Source organism: Hibiscus syriacus, unplaced genomic scaffold (assembly GCF_006381635.1).
Source record: "Hibiscus syriacus cultivar Baekdansim isolate YM2019G1 unplaced genomic scaffold, ASM638163v2 tig00112443_pilon, whole genome shotgun sequence".
Lineage (NCBI taxonomy): Eukaryota > Viridiplantae > Streptophyta > Magnoliopsida > Malvales > Malvaceae > Hibiscus > Hibiscus syriacus.
The window spans coordinates 1286908-1306621 of record NW_024063332.1 but is presented as its reverse complement, the minus strand read 5'-3'; the positions used below and the strand labels follow the sequence as shown (position 1 = coordinate 1306621).

General features: G+C 36.6%; 1 pseudogene; it reads left to right on the top strand.

Annotated features, from left to right (window-relative positions):
- The first annotated feature begins 4164 nt into the window (after positions 1 to 4164).
- On the top strand, positions 4165 to 19711 carry LOC120179646 (annotated as a pseudogene).
- Positions 19712 to 19714: the final 3 nt, after the last annotated feature.

Here is a 19714-nt window from a genome sequence, read left to right as displayed (position 1 = left end):
AAAATAAGAATGCAAAATGTGCAATTAAAAGGCAAACATAAAAGTATGAATGCAAAATGAAAAATGCAAAGATGGAAAATGAAAATGCATATATGAAAAGGTGTTACTCAAGAGTGATCATCTTAGAACAAATTTCATTGAACACAAAAGTCTCCGTGCATTAAACAAAACTTTTACATATAGGTGACAACTTTCAGTCCTAACTTCAATAAAACTTTACATATAGGGAATAACTTTCTTATTTTCTTCTCTAAAACCAAGTTAGTTTATCAGCTTATGAGCCATATTGCTTGTCTGGACTGCAGCTTCTTCCATGACATTCTGGTGTTCTTTCATCTCCTGTGTCAATTCTCGGAGTTGCTCATTTTCCCTTGTGAGATAACCTTTGTGTTCAAAAAGTTTTTGGACAAGATCTTCATGTATGTTGCAACTCTTTTTCAGTTTGGTGACCCCTGTTATTCAATCTTCTGAGGTGTTTCCTATGCCATCATTTCGAAAAGTTTGATTGATCTTCTGGAAATCTTCCTGCATGGTTTCCATTTTGGTGCTCAATTTATTGTTTTCCATCTTTAAATGACGTATTTGAGCCTCGAACCTCAGTAAATCTTCTTCTTTCTGGGCGCTCCTATTGATACCCTTACCTTTGAAGACTTTTGGTATTAATCTAGCAGAACCTTTGGTTATCAAACTAGGTCGATCATTTACCATAAATTGTAAGGTTCCATGATCCAAAAGACTTTGGACTCGACGTTTGAAGGCAAGACAATTCTTGATGGTATGTCCTTGAGCTCCGGCATGATATTCACAATGAACATTGATGTCATACCAATTTGGATACGGAGGTTGGAATGTTTTTATGTAATATGGAGCCACTTCTCGTGCTTCAAGTAACTTTTCATACAACTCTTTATATGATATAGATATAGCATCAACATGAGAACCACCTTTTGTCTTGGATTGAACATGAGTTTTAGATATCGGGAGCATACTAAACTTCGATGATTTCAGGTTACATGATTTCTTCTCTTCTCTAAGAGCTTTTACAATTGTCATCATTTCTTTGGTATCTCTAAATGACTTGTGAATACGGATGATGATTGTCTGTAACTTCTCCAATTGATTAGGATCATAAGTCCCTTGCATATTTGAGATTGCAGGATTATGTTCATTAAGTTTTCTCTCTTTATGTGCAGGAATCTCTTCTCTTTTGGCCAAAACAGATATTCTATCCATCATCTTGGACATCTGCTCTCTTATTTCTCGTATCTCTTTTTGCTCCTTAATGGACACATGATCTCTAGGTGCATAGCTTTCTTCTATCCTCGGAGTTCCCTCGGGATGTCTTTTCTTGGCCGCATCATATTTTGTTTGATCATAGAACTTTTTGTCCATTTATGATTTCTTTCCAATATGATGAACAACCTTTCAAGTAAACACCTTTTGGTTATACCATGATCATGCAATGTAAACAAAAGGAATCAATATGAACAGATTAGAGCAATGTAACATGCATGAAAAAAATAAGAAAAAATAGAATAGCCAGTACCAACTAATGGAAAAAATCTATCTATCAAGGTATAAATCTTAACCTCATGCTTTCTAGTTCCATACTTTGTTTGGAAAATTTATCCTAACCGCATAATTTCTAGTTCTCATGCATTTATTCAGGAAAAAGAAAAGGAAATAAAATAAATTAAAAGCTAGAGCTTATTTCTCCTTTGTGTATACTATGAACAGAGGTTCAGTATTGTATTAGATCAGAAGAATTTCTAGGGTTCATTATATGCAGGGTTTTTAGTTCTAGAAGTAAAGGTACTCGAACTGTCCTTGTTGATGCCCCCTTGGGCTATCAAACCCTCAATCCTAGTCCATTACAGACTTTAGTGGATCGAGTTCAATTCGAGGGGACACATTTCTCTATGCCTGACACGGAGAATAAATTCTCACGAAAACATAGAGCATATGAACCCCGAAAGTTACTTGCTAGGTCTGACACGGAGAATAAATTCTCACGAAAACGTCGTTTTCACTCCCACTTAAAAGGGACAAACTCAATTATAGAGCTTTATGTTATGCAATGCAAGTGTTGTGTGTGAGGAGAAATATTTAAACCTCTGACAGAAAAATAAATAATGAAAATACTTGCAAATAAAATGAAATAATATATATAAATACTATAAAAATAATAAGTATATATAAAAAATTTGAAAAGAAAGAATTATAAATTAAATATATGAATTTTTAATTTATTAGAGACAATTTATAATTGATTTTAAAAGTTTGAACATCCCCAGCGGAGTTGCCAAGCTGTCGTAACCGTTTTTCGTCCGGGCACGATTTTTTTTATACTTGACGGGAAAAATAATGTGAATAATAAATAATTTGGGAGTCGCCATCGGCCTTTTGGGTTAGGTAGGTCGAATACCTAAAAATTATCTTTTAAAAGAGTTTTTAAGAAAACATCAATTAAAAGATGAACTGATCTGCGTTTATAACCAAAAATTCGTTCTTTTTATTAATAAAAAGGGATTCGTGGTCGGTTACGTTTAGGGAATGATTAGCACCCCTACAACGCCCAAAATTGGTACTTTTTAATTATAAATTGTCTCTAATAATAGAATTTTAAAAATTCAAATATATTTAATTTATAATTATGTTATTTCAAATTTTATTACTATAATTTTTAAGAAAATATATTAATTTAAATATATTTATAAAAATATTTATTTATTTATAAATATCAGAAAAGACTTCTAGGTGCCTTAAGATAGATCTTTTCTTCGATATTAATAAATAAATGACTAAAACATTTTCTTAAGATAATAAAAATTTATTTTAATATAGTAAGATATTTATTTATTCAAAAATATCAGAAAATGGCTTCTAGGTACCTTAAGACAGCTCCTTTCTTGGATAAAAATAAATATTAAATTTAAATAATTTAAATAAAACTAAATTATAATTTTTATAATGTTTAATTATTTAAAATACCAGAATAGGACATCCAGTTATTTTAAAACTGCCATTTTCTTTGATATTGAAAATAAATATACATTATTATTTAATATATATATATATATATATTTATTTATGTGACTAATATGAAAATAATAATAATATAAAAGTAATAACAAATTAATATTATAAATAAATAATATTTAAAATAGATTTAAAAGTAATAATATTAAATTGCAAAATATATAAAAACAATCAGATTCAAAATGAAAAGAAACAAAATATTGGTGACTAAAAAAGTAAAATATCAAAATTAAAGGGCATGATTCGAATTAATAAAAAACTTCTCATTTCTCTTCTCTCTCTAGCTGAGAGAGAAGAAAATTCTCTCCCTTCTCTCTATTATTTCCCTCACCGGAGGGAACACGGTCTCCGACCGGCAGTCGCACTCCGACGCCGAACACCGCCGCCGGCCACCGTCAACGGTGGCCAGAAATTTTTTAAAATACCATAGGATATAAATCTCACCGTTTTAAGGCCGAATCCGGCATCTATTTTCCCCAATAGTCCCTGGAATTTCCTAGATCTAAGAAAATACCTTAGGTATTTTCGGTACTTCGGCGATGTTTGGTTTTCTCAGGTGGTTTTGCTTCCTCGGTAAGGGTTTCTCCTCTCTTTTCTCTCGGATTTTTTTTCTGGTTGCTTCGTTGTTGTTGACTGGGATCTTTGGTATATTTTTTTTACTCTTGTTTCTGTTTTTCTCCGGTTCTTTTTTCTTCTCTCGTTTTGCAGGATCAGGTGGCTTTTATAGCCACCACGGAGCCATGCTCAGACCGGTCCAGAGGGGAAAGTTCGGTGAGTCACCGAGCTATGTGGTGACTCACTCCATAGCCGCGACGTGTGGGGGGGCAGCTGGCTTCTAGAGGCTTCTGGCGAGGCGACGGCTTCGTGGCTGTAGCGGGTTCGAGCATCTGGCAGCTGACCGTCGACAATGGTCTCTGGCAGCTGGAGAGGCGGCTGCGGCACTAGGGTTAGAAACCCTAGCTGAAATCCTAAATGTTTAGGGTTTTATTTTGGTCTGGGCCGGTTGATTGGGCCTTCGATTTGGGGTTGTAATTAATAATAAATAATAATAATAATAATTTAAGAAAAATGAAAAATTGATGTTTACAATGGTCATGGTCACGATCACAGTCGTGGATTATCATATCACAATGTTCATAGCGATCTTGATGGCCATCATCAAATGAGACACAAGTTGGTAGGTCTTGACCATAACTTGCAATCAGCAAGCCATCAATTCAGTGGCGATAGTAAGTACGATGACTTCAATCAGATACCGAATTTCGATGACGACGATGAGGAGGAAGAGGATGTAGAACCACCAAGGCCAGTTGGTTTGTTGAGTTTGTTCATGTATTCAACAAATTGGGATATAGTACTTGTGATTGTGGGTTGTTTGGGAGCCTTAATCAATGGGGGTTCACTGCCTTGGTTTTCTTTTCTTTTTGGTAAGTTTGAAAATAAGATTCCAAAGGAATCGAAAGGTGACAAAACACAGATGATGAAGGATGTCGAGATGGTAAGAATTGAAACAAGAAATCTTATGTTTTTTATACCCAAATATTGGTTGATATTAGAAACAATAATGTTGTCTTTATCCTGCTTAAATCTCTTTAGATATCTCAATTTATATCTCTCAATTTATATCTCTCTTAGCAGCAATAGTGGTGGTTGGAGCATACTTAGGTAATGAAAACATAGATTTTTTGAACTTTGTAGCTTCCATAAGTTCTAGAAATGCTTTCTTTTTCAACAAATGGCAGAAATTACCTACTGGAGGCTGGTCGGGGAGCATTCGGCTCAACGAATTAGAACAAAGTACTTGAGAGCAGTCTTGAGATAGGACATCAGCTTTTTCGACACCGAAGTTGGCACATGTGACATTATGCATGGTATTTCGAGTGATGTAGCTAAAATCCAGGAAGTTATGGGAGAGAAGGTAACCTAAAGAGTTTGGACATTTCGCTTCTTACACTGCCAACTAGCACTGAACCTGATATGATTGCTCAAAACTTGGAACTATGTTATGCAGATGGCACATTTCATTCACCATGTATTCACCTTCATATGCGGCTATACAGTCAGGTTTATAGCAGTATGGAAAGTGACACCGTAGTTTTTTCTGTTACCCAGTCATGATGTCTTGTGGTATCGTTTACAAGGCGATTTATGGCGGTCTCTCAGCAAAGGAAGAGGTAAAAAACATCACACAAGTTACAAGAAATGTTTACAGTGTCAACTCATTGGTCTTATTTTGTTTAGGTTCGTATTTTGGAGCTACAGGTTTCTTACAGGAAAGCTGGTACATTGCAGAGCAAGCAATTAGTTCAATCAGAACTGTATTTTCTTTTGTTGCTGACGAAAATTTGGCTGCAAGATATGGTGAATTATTGTCAAATTCGGCGCCTCTCGAGGCGAAGATCGGGTTCGCCAAGGGTGCAGGAATCGGTGTTATTTATTTGGTTACATATTCAACATTGGCATTGGCCTTTTGGTATGGTTCGATCTTGTTGCTCGAAATGAGATCTCCGGTGGTGATGCCATGGCTTGCTTCTTTGGTGTCAATGTAGGAGTAAGGTATAGACCAAGACCTCTCTTCCATTTGAGTGCAACTTCTAATGCTTATTGCAAAAATGAAATCACTAAGTTGTTTGATCTCTTGTTTCAGGGCTTGGCATTGTCAGTGGCATATTTTGCTCAATTCACTCAAGGCACCGTAGCGGCTACTCGAGTATTCGATATTATAGATAGGGTTCTGGAGATAGACCCTTATAATCCCGAGGGAAGAATGTTTCCTAGTGTTCGAGGAAAGATCGAGTTTCCATCTCGTCACGATGCTACGATTCTTAGTTCTCTCGATTTAGTTATCCGATTCCGATCGAAAAAAACTCTAGCACTAGTTGGAGCAAGTGGAGGTGGCCAGTCCACCATCTTTGCTCTCATCAAGAGGTTCTATGATCCTGAAAAAGGTAGGCTTGTTAATCGTCTCGTTTTGATAGTTTCATCCAGCATAACTATGTGATGTTTAGATGTTAATCTGGTTTGAGTCTAACTGGTAGAAACCATAACCTTGGACTGCTATGATTTAAGACACTAAAAGTGGCTAAGAAGGAAAATTGGCATGGTCGGGCAAGAACCGGTTCTCTTTGCCACCACGATCAGAGTTTTAAAAACGGTCCGCGACCGCGATTTCAGCCGTGATATAGCGGTTTCGCTGCCGTCCGAGTTACCTGCGACGGCCGCAATAGCGTCCGAGACGGCCGCAATAGCACCCGCGACGGCCGCAATCACAGTAAATCTGAAATAACTGAAAATGCGACCGCGACCGCGATTTGAAACCCTGACCACGATATTGGAAAATATGATGATGGGTAAGGAAAATGCCACCAAGAAAGAAGCTGTTGCAGCTTTTGTTACTGCCAATGCCCATGGTTTCATACATGATCTTCAACAAGGATTTGATACTCAGGTCGACAACCGATATCATACTTCGAACATTCATATTAATGAACTTGTTCAATGCACATGTTCTGATTTTCCAGCCTCGAAAACGGATTCGCAGTTTGGAGCAAAGAGAACTCAGTTATCAGGTGGTCAAAAGTAAAGGATCGCTATAGCTCGTGCGTTGATTAAAAATCCTAGAATCCTTCTCTTAGATGAGCCTACCAGTGCCCTGGATGCCTAAGGCGAGGCGGTTGCCCAACAAGCAATTGACAAGATTTCGAAGGGGAGAACAACAGTGGTCATTGCTCAAGGCTAGCAACGATAAGAAACACTGACACCATTTTTGTTCTCAATAACGGATCGGTTGTTGAGGCTGGTAGCCATCACCAGTTAATGAAAAGCAATAACAACAACAACAACAACAAAACCCTATTCCCAAATATAATTGGGGTAAGGGGGAGGTAGGGTAGTTGGCTGCCCCCAATGCCAGGTTGAGAGCAGCTTCCGTGGAAGACCTCCGGCAGTTATAAAATTTAAAAATAAAGATAAAATGTAGTGCATGTATAAATAAATATATAAATACATAGATTAACAGTCTTTATATGCAGTCTTCATATGCGCGTCTGTAATGGGAAGTTATCCCTGCAAATGAATCCCTGCGTAAAAATCTCTGTATATAGATAGAAACGTTAGACCCGACAAAATTTAAAAAGATGAAACCATGACGAGAATGATACACAATAGTCAACGATAACAAGCAACGAGAAGGAATAAAGTCAAAATGAGTTAAAACCTAAACTAAGGCAACACTACTCCGCTACACTAGTTCTAAGCCTTCATAAATTCCAATGACAAGACGATAAAAAAAAATAGAAGTCATGGAAATTACTACAAAATCATTAAAAGAATACAGAGATGATACACCCTATGGATGTGACATGCACTACTCGACTACCCTGATCTTAAGTCTCCATACTTTCCTATCAGAGGTCATGTAATCGGTAAGGGCTAAATCCTTCAAATAAGATCTCAAGCAGTCTTCCCACTTCTTCCTTGGTAGTCATCTCCTTCTGGCACCGTCGACTGTAATCGAATCTGCTCTCCTGACTGTATCTGACGGTTGTCACCTAAGGACATGCCCAAACCATCGTAGTCTTCCATCCCTCAATTTTTCGAATACAGGCGCCACCCCCAAGGACATCCTAATAGCAGAGTTTGGTGTCATGTCCCACATAGTCCTACCACATGTCCATCGAAGCATTCTCATTTTTGTGGCCTCCATCCTCCTTACGTGATCTTTCTTGATTGCCCAACATTCTGATCCATACAACAGCGCTGGTCTTATTGCCATTCTATAAAATTTTCCCTTAAGTTTTAGAGGCACCTTCTTGTCACACAAAACTCCAGTAGCAGCCCTCCACTTTAGCCATCCCGCCTTTATACGGTGTGTAACGTCATCATCCACACCCCCATCTTTATGTATCATAGACCCTAGGTACTTGAAACAATCCTTTGAGGGGAGAATGTGTCCTTCAATGCATACTTCTACATCTTCATCATTTTGGTTCCCACTGAAGTTTGAACATAAATACTCTGTCTTTTCAATATTGATCCTTAGACCTTTTTCTTCCAAAGCAGTCTTCCAGGTAGCCAGTCTACTATTCAGCTCATTTTTTGTTTCAGCAACTAGGACAATGTCATCAGTGAAAAGCATACACCATGGAACACCGTCTGGTGTCGCACAATAGATGTCATCTATAATCAAGGCGAAGATGTAAGGGCTAAGAGCCGACCCTTGGTGGAGTCCGATTTCCACCGGGAAAGCCTCGGTGTCGCCAATTGTAGTCCTGACGTATGTATTAGATCTACAGTACATATCACGAATCGCTCAGATATAAACAGTTGGGATCCGTCTCATTTCCAAAGTCTTCCAGATCGTATCGCAGGGAACGCTATCATACGCCTTCTCAAGGTCAATGAATGCCATGTGAAGATCTCTATTTTTTCCCTGTATTTCGAGAAATCGGCCTTTAAAGCATTGAGATTGCCGTATGAGTACTGTAAACACTAATATTTTCATTTTATTTTTATTTTTATTATTATTATATATTATTATTATTATTAAAAAAATAATTAAAAGCCCAAAATCCCGGAGGCCCAACCCGTTTACAGCTGGCCCAATAGAAACCCTAAACCTATTCAGGGTTTCTACTAGGGTTTCATCAAGCTTCCAGCCGCCCCACGTCTACACATTGTCTCCGCCTCCTCTGCCAGGTGCCTCGTTCAACCGTTGCCGACGTTCCACACTGCCACGATGCCATTCTTGCCGAGGATTCCAGAAGCCAGCTGCCCCCCACATCGATGCCCTGTGGTGAGTCACCACTATAGTTTGGTGACTCATCGATAAACCCCTCTGTGACCGGTCTGAAGGCAGCTCGGTGGTGGCCTATAAATATGGCCACCGAACCTACAAAGAGAGAGATAGGAGAGCAATCACAGAGCAGACGAATAACGAGAAGAACGGGAACCACGAATATCAACGACATCAAACAACAACCACAAAAATAAAACCCAAAAAAAGAGAGAAAATCTTACCACGGAGGAGAGCAAACGTCGTCTGAAGCAACCAAAACCCGAAGGTATTATCGTAGATCTACTCCGATTAGGAGCTTTTTAGGAATAAGGTTGAATTCGGTCTTGGGGTGTTTAGGGCTTCATTTTGGTGTAAGTTTATAGTTCCGGCAACCACTGGTGTTGGCGACGGCCTAAGACAACCGGTCGTCGACAGGTTTCCCTCCGGTGAGGGAAACCTAAGAGAAGCGAGAGATATGATATATCTCTCTTTTTAGAGAGAGAAGAAGAAATGAGAAAATGAGAGAATGGCCTTAAGGCCGTCCATTTTAGGGCATTTATACCCCTTCCCAAACGCCGCGTTTTGGGGAGGGGTATATGCATAATTTCATAATGGGTAAACTATACCCGCAACCATTACAGATTTGTATATTTTCATTTTAGTCACTAAATCAAATTAATGAGCATTTTAATTCGGTTTCTTAATTTTATTTACTTTATAATTTAGTCCCTGACATAAATATATATATATATATATATAAGGTAAAATAACATATTTAGTCCATTAATTTTATTAATTTTCATTTTAGTCCCGAATAATTAATTAGGGTAAATTACAGTTTTAATCACTATCTCTTATAATGTTTCGAATTAGTATCTTTAATTTCAATATTTTATATTTTAATTTTATTTATTTTAATCACTATTTATTGTAATTTATTTTTATTATCTTTTCAATTTCAATATGTTTAAATTGTTACTTTAATTATTATTTTATTATTATTTTCATATTAGTCATATAAATAAATATATATATATATATATTTGTTTAATAATATTTATTTATTTTTAAATATTAAGAAAGGACAGTCTTAATGTAACTAGATGTCCTATTCTGTTATTTTAAATAAATAAATATTATAAAAATTATATATATTTAAATTAGTTTTATTTAAATTATTTTTTTAGGAATATTTATTACATTTTATTAATATTTATTTATTTTTTTAATATTAAGAAATGGATTGTGTTAAAGCAACTAGAGGTCCTTTTTTGATATTTTTAAATGAATAAATATCATATTTATAATAACTTAAATATATATATATATATATATTTACTTTACTTTTATATTTTATTATATTTTATTAGAATTATCTTAATAAATTTGCAATAAGAGAATCATAAATTAAATTTATGTTCGAATTCTTAAATTCTATTATTAAAGACAATTTATAATCGACAAGGACCAATTTTGGGCGTTGTGGTGTTAATCCTTCCCCAAACGTAATCGACCACGAATCATTTTTTATTATTAAAAATAATGAATTTTTGGTTAAACTCAGACCAGTTTATCTTTTAACTGATGTTTTCTTAAAAACTCTTTTAAAAGATGATTTTTAGGTATTCGACCTACCTGACCCAAAAGGTCGATGGCGACTCCCAATATATTTCATTAAAAATTATTTATTTATTCATTTTATTTTTCCCGCCAAGTAAAAATTTCGTGCCAGGACAAAAACCGGTTACGACAAGTACGGTATTTCAAAATCGAAGTACTTAAAGTCTATCCAAGTGGTTAATCAAGTTGATGAGGAAATACAACAAAATCAAAAGCCTAGTGAATATTGGATTTTGAAGATATGGTCTCTATAACGACCAGAGCTCATCACACTTTACTCGGTTTTCTTTCGGTATCAATGCAGCTGCTATTCTCTCCATTTTCCCCTTGATTTTAGGCATAGCTCTTCAAGCTTACTTTGATGACACACCACAAGAGTTGAAGAAAGAAGTTAACAAGCTCGCCTTAGCTCTTGTTGGCCTAGGCTTTGCTTCTATAATTGCCTTGATAGGATAACAAGGTTTCTGTGGTTGGGCTAGAACAAAACTGACACTAAGGGTGAGAGATCTCTTATTCCGTTCGATACTAAAACAAGAACCAGGATGGTTTGATTTTGAGGACAATTCCACGGGATCCTTGTCTCAAGACTCTTAATTGACTGTCTCAGCTTTTGATCGGTCACCGGGATCGGTACTCTGTCTTGTTGATGGGTGTGAGTGCAGCTGCAGTGGGTCTTGGAATTTCGTTTTACCTTGAATGGAGGTTAGCTCTCGTGGATGTTGCGGTTACTTCTTTCACTCTCGATGCAAGCTACGTGAATTTGATTATAAACATTGGACCAAGGTTAGATAACAAAGCATATGACAAAGCCAACAGCATCGCTTCTGGTGTGATTTCGAATTTAAGGACGGTGGCAACATTTTCTTCACAAGAAGAGAGTTGAATCCTTTGATAGAGCTTTATCCGAGCCTAGAAAATAATCAGTGAAAAGGTCAAAACTTCTAGGCCTCACACTTGGTTTATCTCAAGGTGCCATGTATTGTGTATACACTTTTACACTTTGGTATGGTGCCTACCTTATGAAACATGGCCATACCGGTTTCGGTGATGTATATACAATCTTTCTCATTCTCGTGTTAAGCTCATTTTCAGTCGGACAACTAGCAGGCCTTGCACCAGACGCCTCCAGGGAAGCGACAGCAATACGTGTTGGATATATGAACTGCAAAACTACACCGTTAGCACTGACTGGAAATATAAACAGTAATTGAAAGGAACAAATTCGTAAACCGTGTCGTGGTAAAAACCACTGCCTTAGAAACAAATTTGCCCCGATGTGTGTAACCACTGCAGTAGTGGACCATCCCCCATGGTTAACACGGTCCCTCCGAATTCCGTACACCCAAAACCGGAGTGGACTGCTGGTGGTATTGCTCTTCTGATTGGAAATCACTCAGAGAGAACTGTAGAAAACACTTTTGTAAGTGAATTGTGAATGTTTTAGAGTGAGTTGAGAAGCTAATATAGCTATCTATTTATAGGCTAGAAATAGGGTTAATATCATCCATAAAATTTCAGGATTAAATATCTTCTTTTGTAACAGCTAAAACGTCTAGATGAACCTGACTCAAAAATAGTCCAGGTTCATTGCATCATTATTCAGCTGTTATAACTCCTGAAATTATATCATGTAACCCTTGGAATTAAATCAAATAACTCCTGTAACTCCTGATATTAACAGCTTGTCTCCTCTGTACAAAGCTGAAATCAGTCCAAATACATTTTAACGTTTTTGATTTAATTTAGGAAAAAGCTGTTTAATTTCTGATAACTCATAAAGCAGTTGTTATCATTTGAAATTTAAACAGTCCTCAACACCTATAAATATCAGTTGAAATCTTTCACATTTTCTATTTGTTTCTTTCAAAGAGAAATTCCTCAAGAATTTTCTCTAAAAATATAGTATCCGCGTGGATGTGTCGAAGACACGTATTACCACGACCACGACCACGAGCCGAGCCGTACCGAGACGAGACGGACGGCGGCGGCGGTGGTGCGCAAGAGTCCCATTGTACTCTATCACTCAATAAGAAAGTGGGAAAGCCAAGCCTTAAATACCATTCCCAATAGTGTTTCCAATACTATGTGGGATTGAGCATTACCAACATTCCCCCACTAATGCGAAAGAAATCTTCTGAAACTCGAAAACAAACTTTCCAGAAGAGCAATAACGAGATTAGTTGCTTAAGCACTAGTGAACGTATCTGGAACTAGTACATAGTGATGATGAGCAATCCTTCTCTTAGATAAGTGAAACTAGTCTGGAACTTTCTAAGATGGGGGTAAACTCATAACACACAACTAACCCCTTCATCCACCTGAGTCTTCGATGTGTAAGATATATATATACAAAGTATATATTTGGCCATCTTACCTCAGGATTCTAGTAAGTGTGCTAGAAAAATGGCCCAACATTTTTCATAGAATGCGGCTAACCCTTCTCACTTACATAGGTTATTTCATCAAGTTTATCTCAACATAAACCACCCTTTAAAAAGAGATATGAAATAATTAAGAGCTTTTATAATAGCTCAACCTCACAAAGGGTATGGTGACTTTCTTCAAGTTCATTATTAATGAGCCACCCAAACTCTGGGCTAAGAAGTCATTAAGAATAAATATTCAACCTCATTTATCGTTAAATTCAGTAAGTCCTTCTCACTAGAACCATCCAAATACTTGGATTTGAATTTATTAAGAGTTTAACAAACTCAACCTTTCTGTAGGTAAGTTCATCATTTCCTACCCACTCACTATGGGTTATGAACTTATTAAGAATAGATATTCAGCCAAAATCGGCAAATTCATCAAGTCTTTCTCACTAAGACCACCCAAAGCCTGGGCTATGAATTTATTAAGAACAATTAAGCTCATTCTGGGCATGCACATTATTCATCATAGGGATAGGCAGTAGGAATGTGCACTATGAGTCTTTCCATGGTTTCATTTGACCACATGGAACTTAGATAACTAAGTTGGGTATCCACCATGAATTCCTCAATTAATGGGCTTTAGACCCATCTCCCTCGACGAATCTAGGACCAGCTTCCGACTTAACCCTTTGGTAAGTGGATCTGCTAGGTTCCTTTCCGACTTCACATACTCTAAAGAGAGAACTCCATTCTTTATTAAATGTCTCACTGACTCATGTCTTATACGAATGTGTCTTTTCTTACCATTGTAAGCTTGGTTCTTAACCACACATATCGCAGCTTGTGAATCACACAATAATGAAACTGGAGGAGTCGGTCTTCCCCATAACGGAATATCTGCTAACAAACTTCTGAGCCACTCGGCTTCTTGCCCAGCTAGGTCAAGAGCTATAAACTCTGACTCCATAGTAAAACGAGCAATACAAGTCTGCTTTGATGATTTCCACGAGATTGCTGCTCCACCCAAAGTAAAAACATACCCGCTTGTAGAGTTTACCTCATCATTATCAGAAACCCAATTGGCATCACAATATCTTTCCAGTACCGCAGGAAAGCCAACAAACTCAAGTTTCCAATCCAAAGTACCCTTAAGATACTTCCGTAAGCGTTTAAGAGCAATCCAGTGCTCACAACTCGGATTATGAGTATATCTACTCAGTCTACTCACAGCATAAGCAATATCAGGCCGAGTATAGTTCATTAAGAACATTAAGCTTCCGATTAAAAAGCATATTCAGTTTTGGAAACGCTACTTCCTTTATTCTTAAGTAGATGTATGCTAGGGTCATAAGGAGTTCAAATAGGGACGACATCAAAATTGTCAAATTTCTTTAGCACTTTCTCTATATAATGTGCTTGACATAAAGAAAATCCCTTCTCGGTTTTGGTAACTTTGACTCCTAAGATTACATCTATTTCTCCCAAATATGTCATCTCAAACTTAGTAGACAAGAAATTTTTAACTTTGTTAATGGACTCAATGTTAGAACTGAAAATCAACATGTCATTAACATAAAGACTTATGATAACACATTCAGTGTCAAACATCTTCGAATACACACAAGCATCCGAACCATTCACAACAAAACCAAAACTAAGAATAGTTTTATGAAATTTCTCATACCACTGTTTAGGAGCCTGCTTAAGTCCATAGAGTGACTTTTTGAGTCTACAGACTTTGCCTTCTATACCAGGTGCTTCAATACCTAGTGGCTGCTCCATGTAAATCTCCTCATCTAGATCTCCATTCAAGAAAGTAGTCTTAACATCCATTTGATGTACCTGCAACTTATGAATAGAGGCTAGTGCAAATAATACACGAATCGTTGAGATTTTTGTAACGGGAGAATATGTATCAAAGTAGTCTAAACCAAACCTTTGAGTGAACCCTTTGACGACTAACCTTGCCTTGTACCGCTGATTCAAACCATCTGGCCTTAGTTTCTTCCGGAAGACCCATTTGTTGGAGATTGGTTTGAATCCCTTAAGCAAGTCAACTAATTCCCAAGTATGATTAGACATTATCGATTCTAGTTCATCATTAACAGCGCTTTTCCAAAAACTAGCATCGATAGATCTTATAGCTTCTTCAAAAGTTTTAGGATCCTCATCTAACAGAAAAATTTGAGCTATAGGATCTGAAATGGAGTCTAAATCATTTATCTCAGAAATAAAGGAAGTAATAAAGTCTGGTCCAAAAGAGGTTTCAACTCTTTGCCTTTTACTTCTTCTAGGCTCGAAATCAATTTGTTCAGAAGACCTAACAGGATTACTAGAAGAAGTGGATGAAATATATTCTATTTGTGTTTCAATATTCATTCTTGGTTCCTTTAAAGGAAAAGTATTTTCAAAGGAAATAGCATTACTTGACTCACAAATAGAATAATCTTGTAAAAGCATGAATCTGTATGCAGCACTATTCGTAGCATACCATATAAACACTGCATCAACAGTTTTAGGTCCGATGGTGGACTTCTTAAAGTCTGGCAAACCCACTTTGGCCAGACACCCCCACACTTTCAGATATTGTAAATTAAGAGCGTATCCTTTCCACAATTCATATGGGGTAGAATCTAATTTCTTATGAGGAACTCGGTTCAAGATATGAGTTACCGATAGAATGGCTTCCCCCACATGTTATCAGATAACCCTGAACTTATTAGTAAAAAATTCATCATCTCTTTTAAAGTTCTATTGTTCCTTTCGGCTATATCATTCTGTTGAGGAAAATAGGGGGCTGAAGTTTCATGAATTATGTTATTCTTTTCACAAATATCTTTTAAGAAATTAGATCCATATTCACCACCTCTATCAGATCTAACCCGTTTGATTCTCCTATCTAACTGATTTTCAACTTCTGCCTTATAAATAAGAAAGAAGTTTTCAGCTTCATCTTTAGTCCTTAGGAGATAAGCTTTTGTATATCTTGAATAATCATCTATAAAAGTTATGTAGTAATGTTTTCCTCCTTTACTTTCAGTGTTTTAAAATCTGCTAGATCAGTATGAATAAGTTCTAACAGCTCAGTCTTTCTATTAGAAACAATCTTAAAGTGAGGTCTAGTATGCTTAGCTTCTACACAAATTTCACATTTGTTAAAGCTAGTTGTGTCTAGTTTAGGCAGAACATTCATATTTATCAATTTCTTTAAAGCATGAATATTTACGTGTCCTAATCTAGCATGCCACATATCAATGGATTCAACAATATAAGCAGAAGTTGTAGCTTTATTTTTATTAAATTGAGTTTCTATGACAAATAAACCATTGCTTAAAAACCCTTTCCCCACATAATCACCATTTCGGGAAAGTACAAGTTTAATTGCCTCAAAAACTAACTTAATGTCTGCCTTATTCAGTAGCCTACCACTTATCAAATTTCTACGCAAGGCAAGTACATACAGAACATTATTTAAAGCCATAGTTTTACCAGAGGTCAGCTTGAGTAAAATCTTGCCTTTACCTAGCACTTCAGAGCTGCTAGAGTTCCCCATGTACACACGTTCACCTTCGTTCCCATCCTCGAATTCGGTGAAAAACTCATTCCTTGCGCAAAAATGCTTTGAAGCGCCAGTGTCAACAACCCATTCCGAACTGTTTTTCACCAGATTGACTTCTTAGACCACCACAACAATGATCTCAGCATCTTCTTCTACAACGTGCATATGTGCTTGTTGTCATTCTGGCGATCTGAGCGGTGTTGGCATTGGTAAGCTTTGTGGCCGGGTAAACCGCAGACATAACACTTGAGTGTCTTTCCTTCAGGTTTGGCCTTTCCTAACTTTTTGAAGTTGGTAGCCTTATGAGGTTTCGTCTTCTTATCTTGATGCGGTTGCTAAGGCATCATCATTGAGGACCACATCTACATCATTATCGGCAGCTAGGGTTGGCGGCATGGTAGGTGGTGGCTTGAGCAGCACGTAGTCAAGATCAAGCTGCTCGAAGAATATCAGGATTCTTTAGGACCACCTTCTATAATTCTTTCCATCAAGTGTATCGAGCTTGGAAAGATCGAGTATCAGTTTTCTCAAAGGTGTTGACATGATTGCAGTATATAGAATTCGTTTCTAAATCGTTGGATATATGAACTGCCAAAACTACACCGTTAGCACTGACTAGAAATATAAACAGTAATTAAAAGGAACAGATTCGTAAACATATGTCCTCAATAATTTTCTCTAAAAAGATAGTATCCGCGCAGATGTGTTGAAGACACATATTACCACGACCACTGTAACATCCTCAATCCGTATCCAACCCGGATACGAGTCAGAGATATTATATTGACTTTTGAAACACAACTCTTACAAATAATAGCAAAATACTTGAACTTATATTAAGAAAAATACAATAATATACATATATTAATACAAGTTTATCAAAATACTCAGAGCATACACAACTTAACCCTTTAGTTACATGCCAACATTCCTTTTCATAACAAAATGACCTACTGATTAAGTTGCTTCTGATCTGATAGTTGCAGGAGTAATGTTGTCCAGCTGCTTAACCTCGATCGTCTACTTTATCGGATCCTACGTGTGAAACACTCACACGCTAAGTCATCGACTTAGTGAGGCGATATAATAATAATATCAATAAATATAAAGTAATTGCCAAATTGGGATGGATTGCAATGATAAGATGTATGTAAAAAATGCAATAACCAGAACCATGTTTCTTACACATATACTTATCAAATTCACATTAATAAGTTCACCTTAGTAAGTTCATTAGCCCATGGTACCATACAGAGAACCTAAGGTATGTGAGTATTGTGAGGTTGTGCACTATGTTGTCACCACAGCTCATATAATTACACCGAAGTGCCACGTAGAATTGCACCAGAGTGCCGCGTAGAATTGCACCGTAGTACCATATAATAATGTCCATAAGGACCACATATCATTCATTAAGAATCATATACATATACTAGGGATCAAGTATGTGTCTCACCAGACTTCACACATGTTCCAAAGAATACATATATGTCCCGAAGGACCACATATCATTCCTTAAGAATCATATACATATGCCAAGGATCAAGTATGTGTCTCACCAGACTTCACACATGTTCCAAAGAATACATATATGTCCTGAAGGACCACATAGACCCTCTACACTTGGCATGCCAACTATACCTATAGTTCTCATTTACATAACATGGACTTTCACAATTTATCTTATTTGTATCACGTAGACATATTATTTTCATACATTTATCACATAACTCATATAACTTTTTCTTGCATATTCATGTCCCATAATGCATATGGTATGGATTCATGTCATATATCATAATATGAAATACTATCATGTATCAAAATATTGAATCTAGACTTATCACAAGTCTAGAACTAAATAAAATACATATTCATGCTATGCATATGCACTCACCTAGATTTCTTTGTCTTTCCATCGATTGATCCTACTTGTTGATGGTTCCGGAACTCGTTTAGGCTCGATATCTACATAGTAATTCATTGATACTTATCAGTATACTAATTAATATATTCTAAACTATCATTTCTTAGGCTAAAAGAAAAGCCATTTCCATCTTTTAATGGAGGTATGCATTGATGCACTACACCATGCATCGATGCATAAATCCTATTCGATGTTTGTATTTAATGGGGTGCATCGATGCACTCCTTATGCATCGATGCATCGATGGCATTCGATGTTTTCTTTTAAATTAATGCATCGATGCACTTCATGTGCATCGATGCACCTTAAACAATTTCTGGGATTTATCATTGATGCATCGGTGCACAATGAATGTGCATCGATGCACATTGCCCAGAATTGTCATTTTAGCACGAAAATCTCTTCTTAGTCTACTTAACACTTTATATTTCCCCTCTCTTTTAATATCCTTAACTTGCATACTCTTACTTAAACTAATTATTATCCATTCCATACTTTTGAAACTTAAAAATCCAATTCTCCATGTAGAATTTAAGAATCTAACCCAAATTCCAACATAATCTAATTTGAATTCTAACACCTCATACTTCTTAGTTAGCTTTATGACAAGTCAAATCCCACTTCTAATTCTTATTAGGAACTATAATCCAAGATTTCACTTTTCTACTTCCTTTCTTTGATTCTTCATATTCTCCTCATCTTATGGTTTTAAGATAATCTAAGCTTTCCTTAAGCTTAGTTATCAACTAAGGATCAATAAAAAACCTTAAATTCATCAAGAATTTAATCAACAAGAAAACTCACCTTTAGCTTGGTCTCTCGATGGAGAAGAAGAAGTGAAGAAGAAGAGAAATCTAGAAACTTTTGTTCTATTCATTTGCCTTCCATGTGGATTTAAATATCCTCATCTAATATTTAATTATTTCCCCTATTAAAAGACTCTTTTACCCCTTTAGTTCATCCTTCTTTGTTAATTGATCCTACACAAAACATTCCCATTAAATCTTTCAACTATTCAATTTATCTACTTTGGTCACTGAATTTTATAATTTCACAGTTTGATCACTAACCCAGTATGGAGGATGTTACAACCACGACCACGACCACGAGACGAGACGAGACGGACGGACGACGGTGCGCGAGAGTCCCCCTTGTTCTCTTTCACTCAACAAGGAAGTGGGAATTCCATACTATAAATACTCATTCCCAATAGTGTTTCCAATACTATGTGGGATTGATCATTACCAACATTAGTTACAGCTCGGTCAGTTCTTTTACGTCGAGTGAGTCGAATCCGGGACCCCGGTTCCCATCCTTGCTGGTGTCAAGCCAATTCCTGGAAGGAACCCTTTCATTAGCAATCCCAAGGATCTGATGCAGATGTTGGTTCCATCGGAGAGTCTGGTGTCCATAGATAACGA